This window comes from Cherax quadricarinatus, chromosome 4, assembly GCF_038502225.1.
Source record: "Cherax quadricarinatus isolate ZL_2023a chromosome 4, ASM3850222v1, whole genome shotgun sequence".
Lineage (NCBI taxonomy): Eukaryota > Metazoa > Arthropoda > Malacostraca > Decapoda > Parastacidae > Cherax > Cherax quadricarinatus.
In genome coordinates this window covers 58,380,441-58,400,418 of record NC_091295.1, presented here as the reverse complement: position 1 = coordinate 58,400,418, position 19,978 = coordinate 58,380,441, and positions in this window count along the sequence as shown.

The following is a 19,978-nucleotide window of genomic DNA, read 5'->3' as shown; positions in this document are numbered from 1 at the left end:
TATTTATAGATGGGGTTGTAAGAGAAGTAAATGCGAGGGTCTTGACAAGAGGCGTGGAGTTAAAAGATAAGGAATCACACATAAAGTGGGAGTTGTCACAGTTGCTCTTTGCTGATGACACTGTGCTCTTGGGAGATTCTGAAGAGAAGTTGCAGAGATTGGTGGATGAATTTGGTAGGGTGTGCAAAAGAAGAAAATTAAAAGTGAATACAGGAAAGAGTAAGGTTATGAGGATAAAAATATTAGGTGATGAAAGATTGGATATCAGATTGGAGGGAGAGAGTATGGAGGAGGTGAATGTATTCAGATATTTGGGAGTGGACGTGTCAGCGGATGGATCTATGAAGGATGAGGTGAATCATAGAATTGATGAGGGGAAAAGGGTGAGTGGTGCACTTAGGAGTCTGTGGAGACAAAGAACTTTGTCCTTGGAGGCAAATAGGGGAATGTATGAGAGAATAGTTTTACCAACGCTCTTATATGGGTGTGAAGCATGGGTGATGAATGTTGCAGCGAGGAGAAGGCTGGAGGCAGTGGAGATGTCATGTCTGAGGGCAATGTGTGGTGTGAATATAATGCAGAGAATTCGTAGTTTGGAAGTTAGGAGGAGGTGCGGGATTACCAAAACTGTTGTCCAGAGGGCTGAGGAAGGGTTGTTGAGGTGGTTCGGACATGTAGAGAGAATGGAGCGAAACAGAATGACTTCAAGAGTGTATCAGTCTGTAGTGGAAGGAAGGCGGGGTAGGGGTCGGCCTAGGAAAGGTTGGAGGGAGGGGGTAAAGGAGGTTTTGTGTGCGAGGGGCTTGGACTTCCAGCAGGAATGCGTGAGCGTGTTTGATAGGAGTGAATGGAGACGAATGGTTTTTAATACTTGACGTGCTGTCGGAGTGTGAGCAAAGTAACATTTATGAAGGGGTTCAGGGAAACCGGCAGGCCGGACTTGAGTCCTGGAGATGGGAAGTACAGTGCCTGCACTCTGAACAAGGGGTGTTAATGTTGCAGTTTAAAAACTGTAGTGTAAAGCACCCTTCTGGCAAGACTGTGATGGAGTGAATGATGGTGAAAGTTTTTCTTTTTCGGGCCACCCTGCCTTGGTGGGAATCGGCCAGTGTGATATATATATATATATATATATATATATATATATATATATATATATATATATATATATATATATATATATATATTATGCATGCATGCATGCGGGCAAAACAACCACAGGAGTTGAATAATAGCTCTAGGCCTTTCATGTCGCAATCAACACATCAGGGGGACATCTGAACGAATCTGCCAAGATCTCTTACTTATTTCTGCAACAGTACAAGCTCCTAATTTGCTGATTGCAACACGAAATACCTAGAGCTATTATTCAACTCCTGTGGTTGTTTTGCATCTTGTATCGCTTGTTCGCGATTGTTGCATTTTTTTTATTATTAACACATCAGCCGTTTCCCACCAAGGCAGGGTGGCCCGAAAAAAAAATTTCGCCATCATTCATTCCATCACTGTCTTGCCAGAGGCGCGGTTACACTACAGTTATCAAACTGCAACATTAACACCCCTCATTCAGAGTGCAGACACTGTACTTCTCATCTCCAGGAATCAAGTCCGGCCTGCCGGTTTCCCTGAATCCTTTCATAAATATTACACTGCTCACATTCCAACAGCACGTCAAGTCCTAAAAACCACATGTCTCCATTCGCTCATATCTAACACGCTCACGCATGCTCGCTGGAAGACCAAACCCCTCGCACACAAAACCTCCTTTACCCCCTCCCTCCAACCTTTCCTAGGGCGACCCCTACCCTGCCTTCCCTCCACAACAGATTTATACACTCTCTAAGTCATTCTATTTTGTTCCATCCTCTCTACTAGGAGTTCTGGTTAGCAGTAACCTGAACCCAAGACAACAGTGTATAAGCGTTCGCAATAAAGCTAACAGAATCCTTGGCTTCATTTCAAGAAGCATAAATAATAGAAATCCTCAGGTTGTTGTTCAACTCTATAAATCCTTGGTTAGGCCTCATTTAGATTATGCTGCACAGTTCTGGTCACCGTATTACAGAATGGATATAAATGCACTGGAAAACGTACAGAGGAGGATGACAAAGTTGATCTCATGTATCAGAAATCTTCCTTATGAGGATGGGCTGAGGGCCCTGAATCTGCACTCTCTAGTTTCGCGAAGAATTAGAGGGGATATGATTGAGGTGTATAAACCGAAAACAGGAATAAATAAAGGGGATGTAAATAGCGTGCTAAAAATATCTAGCCTAGACAGGACTCGTAGCAATGGTTTTAAGCTGGAAAAATTCAGATTCAGGAAGGATATAGGAAAGCACTGGTTTGGTAATAGAGTTGTGGATGAGTGGAACAAACTCCCGAGTACCGTCATAGAAGCTAAGACGTTGGGTAGTTTTAAAAATAGGTTAGATAAATACATGAGTGGGTGGGTGTGAGTTGGACCTGACTTAGCTGGTGCTACTAGGTCAGAAGCCATGCTCCTTCCTTAAGTGGAAGTGACCTAACTGAGTGGGTCATTGGTCTAAGCCGGGGGTTGACATGGACCTGCCCCGCATGGGCCAGTAGGCCTGTTGTAGTGTTCTTTCTTTCTTATGTTCCAATGTACTTGTCCAAACAACCTCAACAACCCCTCCTCAGCCCTCTGGATAATAGTTTTGGTAATCCTGCACCTCCTGCTAATTTCCAAACTACGAATTCTCTGCATTATATTCACACCACACACGATATTTCCACTGACTCCAGCCTTCTCTTTGTTGCAACATTCACCACCCATGCTTCACACTCATATAAGAGCGTTGGTATAATTATACTTTCGCATATTCCCCTCTTTGCTTCCATGGACAAAGTTCTTTGTCTCTACAGACTCCTCAGTGCATCACTCACCTGTCCTTGTCAGTTCTATGATTCACCTCACAGATTCTATGATTCATTTCACAGACCCATCTGCTGACACGTACACTTCTAAATATATGAATACATTCACCTCCTCCATACTCTCTCCCTAAAATTTCATATCCAATCTTTCCTTACCAAATTTTTTTTCTCTTTCCTATATTCACTTTTAATTTTCTTTCACATACTCAACCAAACTTATCCACCAACGTCTGCAACTTCTCTTCAGAATCTCCCAAAAGCAGTGTCATCAGCGAAGAGCAACTGTGACAACCCCTAATTTGTGTTAAATTCTTTATCTTTTAACCCCACACCTCTTGCTAACACCCGAGCATTCACTTCTCTTACAACCCCGTCTATAAATATATTGAACAACCATGGTGACATCACACATCCTTGTCTAAGGCCTACTTTTACTGGGAAATAATCCCCCTCTCTCCTACATATTCTAACTTGAGCCTCACTATCCTCGTAAAATCTTTTCACCACTCTCAATAACTTACCTCCTATTCCATACATTTGGAATATCTCTCATATTGCCCCCCTATCCACCCTGTAATACGCCTTTTTCCAGATCCATAAATGCCACAAAAACCTCTTTACCTTTATATAAATTCTGTGCACCTATATGTTTCACTGTAAACACTTGGTCTACACACCCCCTACCCTTCGTAAAGCCTCCTTGTTCATCTGTTATCCTACCCTCCATCGTATTTTTAATTCAATAATAAATACCATACACTTTACCAGGCATATTCAACAGGCTTATTCCCCTATAATATTTACACTCTCTCTGTCCTCTTTGCCTTTATACAAAGGAACTATGCATGCTCTCTGCCAATCTAGACACCTTACCCTCTTCCATACATTTATTACATTAAAGCACCAACCACCCCAGAACTATCCCCACCTGCTTTTAACATTTCTATCTTTATCCTATCAATCCCAGCTGCCTTACCCCCTTTCATTCTACCCACTGCCTCACGAACTTCCCCCCACACTCACAACTAGCTCTTCCTCACTCCTACAAGATGTTATTCTTCCTTGCCCTATACACGAAATCACAGCTTTCCTATCTTCATCAACATTTAACACTTCCTCAAAATATTCACTCCATCTTCCTGATACCTCTAACTCTCCATTTAATAACTCTCCTCTGCTACTTTTAACTGTCAAATCCATTTGTTTCCTAGGCTTCCTCAGCTTATTAATCTCACTCCAAAACGCTTTCTTATTTTCAACAAAATTTGTTGATAACATCTCACCCACTCTCTCATTTGCTCTTATTTTACAATGCTTCATCACTCTCTTAACCTCTCTTTTCCTCTCCATATACACCTTCCTCCTCGCATCACTTTTGTAAAAACCTCTTATGTGCTAACTTTTTTCTCTCTACATTATCTTTCCACCAATCGCTCTTTTTCTCTCCTGCACCCAGTTCTGGTGTAGATACGCCGGTATAATCGCCCGGCCCGGGCTTTTTCCAAGAGGTGGCCCGGCCTTGGTTCCCTGTCGAGGGAGTGTCTCAGACCAATTTCTGCCATGGGAGGGGGTACAAGTACCTCCTCGTCTTCTGGAACCAGCTGTCCCCAGGCCTAGCCCCATTCCCCGCTCCCCGTTGGGGCGGGGAATGGGGCTAGGCCTGAGAGGAGTTAAGCACCTTGGGCTGCAACAAACCCCGCCCACTCCAGCACCCACTTTCCTGTAACCACAAACTTCTGCTGAACACACTAACACTACATTCTTAAATCTACCCCATACATCTTCAACCCCATTGCCTATACTCTCACTAGCCCATCTATCGTCCAACTGTTGTTTATATCTTACCCTGCTTCCTCCTTTATCTTATAAACCTTAACCTCTCTCTTACCTGCTTCTTCCATTTTCCTTGTGTCCCATCTACCTTCTACTCTCACCGTAACTACAATTAAAAAGTGGTCTGATATATCTGTGGCTCCTCTATAAACATGTACATCTTGAAACCTACCCAACAGTCATTTATCTACCAATACGTAGTGCAACTACTGTTATTACGGCCTACATCATATCTTGTATACTTATTTATCCTCTTTTTCTTAAAATGTTACCTATAACCAAACCCTTTTCTATACAAAGTTCAAAGGTCCCCCATTATCATTTACACCTGGCACCCCAAACTTACCTACCACACCCTCTCTAAATGTTTCTCCTACTTTAGCATTTAGGTCCCCTACCACAATTACTCTCACCTGGTTCAAAAGTTCCTACACACTCAACATCTTCCAAAATTTCTCTCTCTCCTCTACACTCCTCTCTTCTCCTGGTGCATACACGCTTATTATGACCCACTTTTCGCATCTGACCCTTATTTAATCTACATAATCCTTGAATTTAAACATTTATATTCCCTCTTCTCCTTCCATAATTGATCCTTCAACATTATTGCTACTCCCTCCTTAGCTCTAACTCTCTCAGATATTCTTGATTTAATCCCATTTACTTCTCCCCACTGAAACTCCCCTTCCCCCTTCAGCTTTGTTTCGCTCAGAGCCAGGACATCCAACTTCTTTTCATTCATAACATTAGCAATCATCCTCTTATCATCCGCACTACATCCACGCACATTTAAGCATCCCAGTTTTATAAAGTTTTTCTTCTCTTTTTTAGTAAATGTCTACAGGAGAAGGGGTTACTAGCCTATTGCTCCCGGCATTTTAGTCGCCTCATACGACACGCATGGCTTACGGAGGAAAGATTCTTTTCCACTTCCCCATGGACAATTATTATTATTATATATAATATATATATATATATATATATATATATTTATATATAGATATATATATATATATATATATATATGTCGTGCCGAATATGTAAAACTGGTCAATTAGCAAGAACTCATTTAAAATTAAGTCCATTCTGAAATTTTCTCTTATACGTTTAAAGATATATTTTTTCACTTATGTTAATGTAAAAATTTTTAATTTTGCATCAAAAGGATCTTACCTAACCTTATTATAACAAGAGCAATTTATTTTAGCCTAACCCAACTAAATATATTTTAAATAAGTTTACAATAATTTAGTACTAAACACATTCAAATATATTTTTTTCGTTATGTTCAGAATGATTTTGGCGAAATTATTGCATACACAAATTTTCACTTGTCTTGTATGGCAAGATGAACGTTGTAAAGTAAAAGGACAGAAATGCAACTAATGTGACATTTATTGTGGCAACGTTTCGCTCTCCAGGAGCTTTATCAAGCTTGATAAAGCTCCTGGAGAGCGAAACGTTGCCACAATAAATGTCACATTAGTTGCATTTGTGTCCTTTTACTTTACATATTGTCGGTAATTCTACCAACTTTATTACAAGATGAGGGTTGCTATTTAAGCCAAGATCGCAAGTTCTGCCTATTCGGCACGACATATATATATATATATCGTACAGCATTGCTAAGACTTTCTATTTTGGCTTAAATAGCAACGCTTTTCTTGCCAAATAAGGCAAGCGAAAATTTGTTTATGCAATAATTTCGCAAAAATCATTCTGAACCTAACAAATAAAATACATTTCATTGTGTTTATTAAATTATTGTAAAGTTATCTAAAATATATTTAGTTGGATTAGGCTAATTAAATTGTGCTTGTTATAATAAGGTTAGGTAAGTTTTCTAAGGTTATTTTGATACAAAATTATTTTTTACATGAACATAAAAGAAAAAATTATCTTGAAACGCATAAGAGAAAATTTTAAAAAGGAATTCATTTTAAATGAGTTCTTGCTGATTGATCAATTTTACCTATTCTGCACGACATACATATATATACCCGTTTTAAATGGCACTATATAAGGATCTATTTACGCCAGATCATGTAACCCGAGTCCTCCTGTCCTGCCTCCCAGGTCATTTAACTGCCACAGCGGAGCGATTTTCTCAGTTCTGTTCTGTTTTTTTTTTGTACTGGAAATCAACACAATAGTAATATGAATTCTAATAAAGACAAATTACACTGGGATATTCTGTATTCAAGGGAACTCTACACAATGAATTGTTGCAATACAAATACTTAGCTACAGCTGTATTCGAACTCGAGGAGCACCACCATCTGGGGTTCAAAATATATACAGAAAATAGCCATTAGATATACTGCAAGAAAAGGGTTACTCAGTCCTGTAACAACTTCAGACAGTATTACCAAGGCTGGCTCCTCCTCAGGAAAATTAATGAATAGAAAAAGAAAAGAAATAATAATTCACAAAGATAAACACTTTATTATTTAGTAATGCAAAGGTAAAACATTGAAAAAATGAATGTGTATCCTATTTGACAGAAAAATGAAAAAATGAAATGGAAAAATGACATTTGAATTCAACGCTAATATGTACGTTTATACTGGGGTGTCTGGTTGATGTTGGCACCGTCTTGTAGAAATTGTAGCCGTTACTGATGTGGGGGGGGGTCACAGGTGTTGAATGACAACCCAACGACTAGTTCTTCACAGAGTCTATAGTCTTGAATAGTCAGTCCAGATGACAGGAACGCAGGTTCTTTACCACTGCAAAGATGAGGGGTAGTGTCCTGTACAATTATTCAGGTAGGCAGATTATAAGGTGACGTCCCAAGACCGTTTTCAGTCCGTCTCCTTCAACACTTCTCGTTGGTTGGCAGGTGACCCGATCTGTCATTCCAAGCTGGAAAGAGAGACAGGTTACCCACTGCTTAAGAAATCACTCTCCATGATAAGTGCAAGATAATTAAAAAAGGTGGTGATTATCGAAAAGTCTTATGTGGAACTTAAAACTGAAAGGACTAAGTTTATTATTGGTCAAAAGTGAAGCTTTCAACCAATATCCACTAGAATAGGAGCAGAGGCTTTAACTTACAGTTGTGCTGGGAGCTGTGAGTCAAGTGATTACTGTTTGGCCGGAGCCCCACACGTCACCTTTCGGGGTGGGGAGAAAGTGGGGGGCGGGGAGGGGATAGCGGGAGCTAGACTGACCCTACCTTAACAAGCAGCCGGCAATCAAACTATCGTTTCCATATACTCGCTCGCTACTCCTATCTGTTGAACTTTTCCCTCACAATGAATTGTTGCAATACAAATACTTAGCTACAGCTGTATTCTAACTCGAGGAGCACCACCATCAGGGGTTCAAAATATATACAGAAAATAGCTATTAGATATACTGCAAGAAATTTTCACACAAAATATTTAAAACAATGAAAAAAACATATGATTGTCCGTGCTTGTAAAGTTGGGCTGTTGTAGGCAACCCAGCTCTCCGCTGTAAACTGCAACTTTATTTCTATTTGCAAGTTTAGAAATTTAGTAAATCAAGAAGTTCAATATTCACGTGTCTAAATAAAGACATCTTGTACAAATATACTTAGACTGATAACTAAGAGACGTGTGTAATACAGAACAACTGGACCTCTTTACTAATGGAGCCGTTGTATCAACAATAGGGGTCTTTCAATAAGAAACAGAGAATAAATAATGGAGACAGGAGAGGTGAAGAAGAAATCTGAAGTTATCAGTCCCTCAGCCTTGATCACCTCAAACACCTCTTCTAACGATTGCAGGATTTATTCTTTGAACTGAATTAAAAAAGAAAGTCACTGGTTGGTGAGAAGTCTCTATCAATAAAGAAACACAGGTGTTACACATGTGTCTTATTAATCAACTTGTCGATTAATAAGGCACATTAATGTTATATTTAGGCTGCACGATATATAATCAAAATACAGAGCATAAATGAAGAAATATCTCATGACAAGACTGTCTCGTATGACCAAATACAAGTTATTTAGCGATCAAATTATAAATATTCCAAGTCAGCCCCAGAATAATCAAAAGTCATCACACAAACCTCTTTAGAGCCGCACAAATCTCAGCGGGCAGCTCACTGGCCCACGACTCCAACACAGGGTATGTATGTCTGTGCAAAAGTCGCCTTATTTCTTGACATGAACATTAACACACGACACTCAGGAATGACTGTCGTACTAAACACTATTCTCAGAATTATCCTGCAAGCTAAATTCTCGAGCTATGGATAAAGCATCAGCAATTACATTCAAACTCTTACACATTAGAGGAAGTTTTCTGTAATAAAAATACTATATTTATGACGAGATCCTGAATTTCAGGCTTGGTTGGAGATAATGTGCTCACTCACACTCTCAGTACAGTGGAGGGAAGTTCACAGCTATACTTTATTTAACGATGAGTAGAGCAGCTGGACGCCAGGTAAAGTGAAATATGAACATAAGAAACAGTCTCTTTCTATACTGTTTCCGTGCTAAAAAATCTCCCAGACGTACGTGAAATTATTCCTACTTGACCAGGTACTGTGGAAGGTAAATCTAGATGTAGACACAAGCATAATGTTAAAAAAGATACTTCTGAGACCATGTTCAGTAGAAGTGTTATCTCATCATAAAATAACAAGTTTCTCCTTCAGGAACACGTTGTCTTAAATAAGGTTTGTGCTGGTCTGAGTGTCTTTGTTTTACACTTGTCGTCACTATCTTCCAACCGTAAATATTGTTGGTGGTGATACTGACAGGATATTGTATCGTCCACATAGTTGGCTTCATCAAGTCATAATTAGATCTACCTGGAGAGAGAGAATGAGCTTATATGCAGGGAGTGTAGCGAGTTGAAGAGTCACGTGAAGTATGTTGAAGCTATTGGCTAGACTAAAAACAGGTTGAACAAATTTATGTTTGAGAAATACTGGATTTGAGAACCTGCCTAGAATAGGCCAGTAGGCTTGCCTCAGTTTTCATTCATATTAAATTCTAATGTTATGTGGGATCGATCAAGAAATTTCCTAACAGGAGGCTCTATGTTGGAGCCATCATTTTTCTGGAGGAAATTGTTAAATATGTTGATTAATGATGACTAAGATCCTCCATCTCTGGGTGCCTTGCTCAGTGGCGATGAGTTTTATGTCCTTCCAATTAAGTGGCTGTTGGAGTTTCGGTGTAAAAAGCAGGCGTTCAAGTCATTTGATCTGTTGGCGTATTGGTGTTCAGGAGAGAGAGAGAGAGAGAGAGAGAGAGAGAGAGAGAGAGAGAGAGAGAGAGAGAGAGAGAGAGAGAGAGAGAGAGAGAGAGAGAGAGTGAGAGTGTGTGTGTGTGTGTGTGTGTGTGTGTGTGTGTGTGTGTGTGTGTGTGTGTGTGTGTGTGTGTGTGTGTGTGTGTGTGTGCGTGCGCGCGCGCGCGTGTATAAAGTCTCTGGATGTTTCGCCCACGTATATTTTGCTACAATCGCCGCAATAGATTGTGTATTCCTTGCACTGGCTTGAACTTTTTTGGTGGTGTCCCTGACTAGTGATGTCCTTAACTGTAGTGGAGGCAGCGGCATGTAGTTGGAAATGAGTATTGGGGAGTGCACTAGAGATGTGTTTGACAATGGAGTTATGAACATTGTATTTTCTTTCGGTGATCTCTTGTCCAGGTGTTGAGTGGACGGCGTCTGCAATCTCTGTGAAATGACGAGGAGTGTGAAGTTTAGAAAACACCTGGTTGAGGACAAATAAATTTTCTTAAGAGGAATTCTCTGCGGGAGATACGGAGGACAAGCAGGAAGAAGTCTATGTTGACGCCACGTTTAGTCTTGACATCATGGTGTGAGAAGTGTAGAAGATCGTACTGGTTGGCGAGTTTGCGGTAGACTTTAAAACGAGGCTAATAGTCTGCTTTGCAGAGTAAAGCATTGAGGAAAGGAAAAGAGTGCTCTCGACTTCCAATTGGTTTTGCTTTTATTGGAGTGCAGAGATGCTGAATGGTCTAGGAGTTATGATGATTATGTCAACATAGCGGAGCCAAGAGGGAAACCGCTTAGCTTCGAGATGTTCCATGTATAGGTTTGCCAGTACAGCATTTAGTGGGGAACCCAAACATATGCTGAAAGCTTTTTGAGAAAGTTAATTTTCAAAAGAAAAGCAAGTAAAATCAACACACAGATCAACGAGGTCTATAAAATCGCTGGATGGAAGGGGAAGGCGGCTTGGCTTGTTCAGACCAGAGCTTTGGTGAGATGGGTAAGGAAGAAGGATGGGTAAGGATAGAAATATTGGAAAAGGGTGGGAGGGGGGTGAGAGGTAGGATATAAAGGCAAGTGGCCCAACCACTTTGGTGTAATTTAAAAAGTGTACGTGAAATGATAATATATTATTTAAGGGGTATAAGACTAACCCATCAGTCACATAGATATAACAGATATATAAGTACATGACTCTGAATTGGTAGTAATTATACAAGTTGCATTTTTTTTTTTTTTTTTTTTTTTTTTTGCGATTGCACACCGGATATTTATGCGACAAGGAAGGCAGTAATTTTCTGGCCAGTTTATAGAATTTCGTGACAATGGCTTCTTACAGGTGTCCAGCCATAGTAAATAGCATAATTTGTACATTAGAAAGTTATATAAGATGTCTCCCTAATTGGGGGCGATGATTTTCTCAGTATACATAGAAGGGTTCTGGTGGTACCCAATCTTCTTCATCAGGGAGGTTGCTCAATATCATGGGTCGAGGGTAATCTTCTTTATGAATAAAACGCCGGACCCTCAGCGGGAGAGTCATTCTTTGAGTCCTGTGAGGAGGAGTATTGATTATATAATCCGTGGTATTTACCACTTGTATAGGATGTTCTCTATCTGGCATGTATAGTTCTTGCATTGAATAGAGTTGTTTCTTTTTTAGAGTGTCGAGGCGTACATTTATGGCAGTAATATCTTGTTGTATGTGTAAATCTGCCATTTTAACTCTGTCTCTCCTCCTGGTATCGGTAATGAAGCGAAGAGCTCTATTCTGGAACCTTTGTAGCCGTAGCATGTTGGTCTTTGTTGTTAATGACATTGGGACACAAGAGTATTCGAGTATTGGTCTTATTATCATTTTATACAGATGTTTTTTGACATGTTGAGGGGCTTGATTGAATCGAAAGAGACTGCTAAGACCGGCTTTGGCTATGTTGATCTTTTTAGTTACATGAGATGTTGAGTGGAGCAGCCTGTCTATTTCATATCCCAAAATCTTGTTAGGGTTTCTAATGGCTACAGGTGTACCTCTGATGGAGATACCCCCTTTATCTTAAATTGTTGATGCAAAACATCCTATCGTGCTAACAAGGACCTTGTCAGGATTAGTTGTAATTCTCCATTTCTTTTCCCAATTAGATGTTCTACGAAGTTCAGTATTCATTTTTTCTATGACTCTCTCATACTTGTATTTTCCTGTTACTGGAGTTGATGAGACGACATGAATAACATCATCTGCAAACTGTGTCACAATTGTGTCATTAAACTCTGGTTGAGGAAGGTCATTCACATAAATGTTGAACAGAATTGGACTTAGACAAGAACCTTGTGGGACACCAGCTGTCGGTATAAAAGGCTCTGTCGACCTGCCATGAAAGGTGGGAATGATTTTTCTTTGAGTTAAGAAATTATATATTAATCTGAGAAAAGTCCAGTTATGGTCTGGTAGGTCAATGAGTTTGTATATAAGGCCATCATGCCATAAGCTATCAAAAGCTTTATGAACATCTCTGGTGGCAATTAAGGCAAGATTGCCCTGATGTTTTAGACTTGCTACTGTATCGAAAATAACATTTATTGCATGATTGGTACCTCTATGTGTTCTAAAGCCAAATTGTTTTTCAGTAAAAAAGTGATTAAACTCCATATAGTAGTTCAATCTGTTGGAAATGACTTTCTCAAGAACTTTTCCAGTGACTTCAAGTAAAGATATAGGTCTATAGTTCCCAGGGTGGTGGATGTCTTTATTGGGCTTACCTAGAAAGATCATCCTAGCAGTCTTAAAAACAACTGGAAAATGTCCTGAGGCCAAGATGACATTAAAGATATTTACCAAAGACTGTTTACAATTTCTAGGTAGGTACTTTATTTGTTTCATTGTTATTCCAGAGAGGCCAGGGGCTCTATTTCTCATTCTTCCAATAACCTGACTTATCTCTAGTAATGTAATAGGTCTAGTAAGCGGGTGGGTATCTTCAAGAGTTGAAGTATCGATGGAAGGTAGTGGTTGTAGATCATCCAAGTTCTCATCTCTCCATTCATTTACCAACTGATAATGATTATTGTTAAATTGACGACTGTTATTATGGGAGAGAATTTTCTCCCATACATCACCCATCAAATTAGCCTGGTCCTGTGGATCATCAAGTTTAATTTCAACATCTTCATCATCCTCATCAGTGAAGGTATGAACTAGGTAATTAGGAGCCTTGTGCTTTGCCCCTAAAAGTTGTCGGATCTTACTCCAAAATTTTGCTGGTTCCCGTTTATACTGATTAGCTTGAAGAACTAGAAATTTCCATATGTCCCGTTTGTGTTGACTAATCATGTTAATTAATTCTTGCCTTAATCGGTGCAGTGTAGCTGCTGGTGGTTGTCGCGTTTGAAGATGCCTTCGACATTCTGCTTGATAATTTCTTAAATTGTCTCTAATTTCCCTAGTAGGTTTATATTGTTGGTATATCTTTGTGGAAGCTAATTGACAAGTTGCATTAGTAGCTTCAATTATTCGATTATGCAGGGACCTGATTGCATCATCAATTGCATTGGAAGGTAGATTTTCCAATGACACAATTTCATCCTCACCCAGATATGCCCTGAAGGGGTCAAATCCTAGGGTGTTAAGATTGGGTTTAGGAGTTACAGGTATTCTAAATGGAGAAGTTTGTAGTTGTATTATAACAGGGATATGGTCAGATCCTACGTTTCCACCAGGAGATATACGACAGTGGAAGATGTCACAGTCTCTGTTTGTCAGTACTATATCTGGTGTCCCTGGATGAGGTCCAATGTACGATTTAAAGAATGGGCCTTGAAATGACAAGTTTCTAGCTGTCATGATATTAAAGAGTTGTTTTCCTTTTAAGTCACCCAGTGGAATACCAGCTCCACAGTTGAAGAGGGCAGGGTGATGAGCATTAAAATCTCCAGCTAGAATTGTTGGAATATTCCTGCTTAATATCCTATGTAGAGGAATTGACTATATATTGTTGTCTCGGGGGAAAATATCCAGTTCCTATCACTAGTTGTCCATGAGACGTTGTCATTTCTATTGCAAGAATGTTATCTTCATCAACATGAATATTTTTAAATGTATAGCCTAATTTAACTAAGATGGCTACACCACTAAAGGGTCCTCTCGATTTCTCCACAGTAGAGTAACCACGTAATTTAATATGTTGATCAACTCTCGCAGCTGTCTCATTCAAAAGTATAACATCGGGATTGTAGTTATGTAGTTCAACCTCAAGAAGGTAACGGTTATTAAAGAAATGTTGAACATTAAGTTGGAAAATTGTAATCCCCATTATTTCTTGCACTTCGCTCGTGTACTGCGGTCTGAACGCCTGCAAGTAATGTCACGTGTTGTATCCACACTATCTCTGCTGGACTCGTCAAGGGGAGGAGGGAACTTTTGCGTGGGTGCTTGTGTATTAAAAATGCCATCATCTTCACTAGAGGTAGTAATATTAACAGACTCATTAGAATCGTTAGAGTCATCATCAGAAAACTGAGGTATGATATTCCCAGTTACAGGTAGCAGAGGCTCGTGAGAGGTAGGCAAGGTGAGTTACCCTGGGAAAGTTCCTGTTCAACAGGATCAGCTTCTATAGCGGGAGAGTAGGCACCAACTTCTGGGGCATTGTTATGTTCAGTTGTTGACTTATCGGGTTGAGGGGAGTTGACAACCTGGGTTTGCGAGGTGGGCGATCCCTGGGCCAGTGATGACTTAGGCTTATTTTTAGATGTAGAGTATGGAACATACTTCTTGTTATGAGAAGGCTGGGTCATAATAGCCTTCACATTTTCTGGGATAGTGATGGGAGTGATCCCATTAGCCATTAACAGATCATTTAAAACTTGAGAGCAGAGTTGAATGTCACCACCTGCTATGTCTTTGGCCATCATGTACATTAGTTGTGCTCTCGTCATATCCCCGGCTGTGGATACCTGAGACATAGGAGATGAGACTGAACCTTGTTGTTGCGTTTGTGTATGTTGTAAGTGAGGGTTAGATTGGGGCGCTCCAAGAGGGGCAGAATTCCAAACATTGGAACCATTGGTAGAGACCTGAGGAGTCCCACTTGATCCAGGCAGAGCTGGGAAGGAAGTTTGGGACATCGTTGGCGGTGCCTGGGGAGTGGTCTTCTTAGAAGTGGACAGTTTCTTGGCTTCAAGAATTTTCTGCAGTTCCTTTTTTCTTTCAGGACAAATAGCAGAAACAGCATGATGTTTTCCATTGCAGAGGACACATTTGGGTGTATTTTTGTTGTTACAATCTCTATACGAATGTTGGCCAGAGCAAATGCTACAAATCTGCCCTTGAGTACTGCATTTGTTATGACCAAAGGCATAACACTTAAAACATTGTGTCACACTGACAAAGCGTTCAAGAGAGATTTGGTCAAGTGTACATCTGGTGCCAAAACATTTGAAGCCATTTTGACACAAGTTTGGCCTCCTCAGGTGTCTCAAGTATTAATTTTAAGGTTACCTTGTTGTTGTTAGGATTAGAGAATTTATGCGCTTCTACAGCCCTAAATTCAGAATTCTCTGTATTAATGTCCTCAACAATTTCATTCACAGTGCTATGTTTCATAAAACTGTTGATTCTGGCCACAAACACAGTCCTCTGAGCTTGATAGCTCTCAGGTGGAACTGGGGTAACACCAGAAGTCTTCAGTTTATCCAGGACATCATTCTTCAGTAGTTGAAGTAACTCTTCTTCCGAAGAGAGGAGAAGTACTGCTCCAGCGTGGGTTTGAAAAACATCCACTGGAGCAACAGTTGAGTTGGAGCAAATACATGTTAGAATTTCTTTCATGGACATTTGATTACCATCAATGCGTAATCTTACACGTATCCTCGCCATGATAACTAGGAAGGAGCATCTGGCAGAGGAGTTGCTTAACAAAAAGGGATCTTTCCTTAATGTTAGCCTAACATTCTATTTCAGCTGACTTATGAAGGTCAGCCCCTAAGATAGCCTACCCTCGAGTAGTGAGGGGAAAGGGCCCAAGGCAAAGATCGGCCGGATTTTAAAAAACCACACGGGCTACCGGATGGTCAAAATGCCTTGTGTTGACTCGCCAAAGCGAAGTTGCCGAAAAAGTAGAAGATAGGAAAGTCAGAAGGATAGCAATGTATGTAGTGTGTTAAGTGTGTGGGCCAGTGTTGAAGTTTGGGTGAGGGGGGGATGGGGAAGGATGGGGGGATGGGGATGAGAGGGGTGAGCAAGCAAGCAAGTCACCGCATTACCCTCTTGATGGGATGGGGCTCGAAGTGACTGCAAGCAAGTCTCCTCTCACCTCTGGTGAAGAACTACTCAGGATAACCCAAGAAAATTCTCGAGCAACAGTGTTCAGAGTTGCTCAGCTGAAGTGCAGGAACGACGACGTCTTCTCTCCACGGTGGCTGGGCTGCTTCCGAATTTGTCTTTTTTCGGGGAAGGCGGAGGGAGTCGTCAATTTTTCGGCATAAGAGATTGATGGCTTGTTGTGGGTATCTTCATGAAAAGGATTGTTAGATCTAGGCTGCAATTTCTTATGTTTATGTTGCTAATGCGGTTGCGATTACAAGCATATTTTAGACGTGCTTGACTGACTGTGCCCAAGAGTTTAGCTAGGTGTTTGGCTAGAGTCCCTAATAATTGTGGTGAGGCACTGCCTATTCCATATGAGATGGGTCTCAGCGGAATTCCTGGATTGAAAATCTTTGGCGGATTGTACGTTCTGGCTCGTCTGGGGATGGTGTGTTGAAGTTGTGAGAGGCTTGTAGGTGTCAGGGTCGATGAGTAGACTAAGCATTTTGATTTTGTAGATTGAGCATTTTGGTCTCTTGTTAGTAGTAGTGACTCTGAAGGGTTTTCAGTTAAAGTTTTGAGGGTAATAATGTAACGGTGAGGTAGGATTGGAGAGCTGTATGGAGAGAGCCACGGAAATAAGGATTGCATTATATTGCATTTAAGTCTCTCTTTCCATCGAGATGGTATTTTACACCATTTGTCTCCACAGACATAAAAGACACTGGCTTATGTTGAAGCTCACACAGACATGGTAAGCATTAGCTGGTGCTGATGCTAATACAGACAGGATAAACAGTGGCTTGTGTTGATATTAATACAGACAGGGTGAACACTGGCTGGTGTTGCTGATGCAGACAGGATAAACACTTGTTTATACTGATAATGATGCAGAGTAAATATTTCGACACAAAGTAGGAGCGTGTTTGGACAAATTTATAACTGTTCCAGTACTTGGATGTAGGTGGCGCCGTTACTGAGATGAAGGATTTAGTACCTTATATCAAGACTGTTAATACTTTTACCACTGCCTAGGAAGCATAAAGACTTTATGGATTCCGGTAACGAGATCACTGAAAGACGTATATTAGACTTAGATTTTAAGGCAGGTGTGGAGATATATATATATATATATATATATATATATATATATATATATATATATATATATATATATATATATATATATGTCGTGCCGAATAAGTAAAATTGATCAATTAGCAAAAACTCATTTAAAATTAAGTCCTTTCTAAAATATTCTCGTATACGTTTAAAGACATTTTTTTCATTTATGTTAATGTAAAAATTAATAATTTTGTACCAAAAAAAAAACTTAGAAAACTTACCTAAACTGATTATAACAAGCGCAATTTAATTTAGCCTAATCCAACTAAACATATTTTAAATCAGTTTGCAATAATATAATAATAAACAAACACAATGAAATATTTTTTTTTCGTTAGGTTCAGAATGATTTTTGCGAAATTATTGCGTACAAAAATTTTCGCTTGCCTTATTCGGCAAGAAGAGCGTTGCTATTTAAGCCAAAATAGCAAATTTTACGTATTCAGCACGATATATTAGTGATAAGACGATATCAAAATCTTGGTCGATACCGATACCTGAGTTCGATCCTCGGTCAGCTTTTTTTTTTTTTTTTTTTTTTTTTTTTTTTTTTTTTTTGTTTTTTTTTTTTTTTTTTTTTTTTTTGTTTTGTTTTTGTGTGTGTGTGTGTGTGTGTGTGTGTGTGTGTGTGTGTGTGTGTGTGTGTGTGTGAGCAATAACACTGGCTAGCCGGAGGATCGAACCCGTGTTGTTTTAGCCCGCCTCGTGGGAAGCCAGCCAAGATTCAGTTGCGGGACCCTTGAAATAATTTTCATGTCTCAGGGAACCTTACATGACAACTATTGTATATAATCTTTATCTTTTATAAGCTTCAAATTCGGAAGGAAAATATATTTTTTCTGATAACTGGATTAAGTAAAAAGTAATTTACGTTTTTCTTAGGTTTATTGAAAATGAAAAAAAAAAAATCAAACGGCTTGTCCATGAGACCTCATACGGAGGTTTTCAGTCACACAAAAATTAACCATATCTGTAAACAAAAAAAGTATAAATAACTAATATCATATATAACACATAAACAGAACGAAAACAGATAACTACAATAACAACTTAATAGTTTACTGACTGTTGAAAAGGCGTATGATTAATCAAGGCAAAATGTCATATGAATAAATATATGGGTCAAGGATGTGTTATTTTTGAAGCCAATTTAGATAATGAAATTTGCTTGTCTAATGTGAAACCTGTGGTTTCTTTTGGTACACAAATACTTAATTCGGGGGCGAACTTTAGATGGATACACGGATTTCATCTTCAACTGTGACAATTTCTGTCTTTGCTCTTGATTCTTGTTAAATAAGAAAAAGCTTTCTCACACATGTAAGAGGTTGAGAACTGCAGTAAGGTTGAAAACTCGAGTGAGCCACTTGCTGATACACGAATTCGTCACGTACAGCTCCTGTCCACTGACCACTACAGGCGGTTTCACACTGGTGCCTTATAGACGTCAGTAAATACTATTGTGGAAAATTACATTTATCTGAATGTATCTTTATATACATAACAGTAAATGAATAAAGATAATTATTATTTATCAGTTAGACAAGTAGGAATTTGGGACACCTAGGTCGCACAAAATGTCCCCCTTCGATACCTACCACTGTCATATCCACAAGTTGCTCTAGACCTATTAATTATAAATGAAACATACATCACCAGGAATGCTGGTAAATATATAAATTTGTGGACTGTATATTAAAATTAATAAATGATTATATATAAACACATTTATATAACAGAAGGAGAATATATCTTAATCATAACACTCGCCAATTTGACTTGAGATTAATGCGTCATGTACAGGACCCCCCCTCCCTTTTGCCTACATTTATGAAAAATTTACTGGTCAGAATTTAAACATAAATTAGACAGCTTATCTGAGGTTCCTGGAGTTGTCCTGTCCTGTCGACTGATACTCAAGTTATGCAGGAATGCACATCCAACAATTTCGTCTCCTATTTGAGAGGTGTCAGCCCAATTTTAACCTCTAGAGCACGAAAAATTCTTCCCAATATTCACTAACAGTTGACCAGTTCAAACAGCAATGGAGAGTGTCGTCTGCGCAGGCGCAGGTTCCCATTTTCTATAACAGTTTTTATTAAATACAGTATGGCCATCTATTTACATATAACTACTGTATTTGTGGAAAATATATACAGTATATTCCACAACTATATTGCCTATGATTATTATACTTTTAAATGATATAACAGGTTGAAGACTATTATAATACCCAAGAATTTTCCAAGAATATGCCGTACGTGTATAGTAAAACTACGAATATAAAATTAAACACAAAAATGACTAAAATGCATTAACATATGATTAGCCTAATTATCACTATTTCTCATAGAACCCTTAGCGACCTCTTGTGGAACCCTAGGGTTCCTGGGAACCCCGACTGAAAAACATTGCTCTATCCATTGGACCATACAATCCTACAAACATCATGAGCCCAGCGAACTAGGCTTTCTTCATGATGCGAGAACATAGTATGGTGTAGTAACCTCAGAGAAGGTACACAAATAACCCGCACACAGAAGACAGGAGTTTACGACGTAAGCTCCCCTCTTCTATGTGCGGATTATTTGTGCAT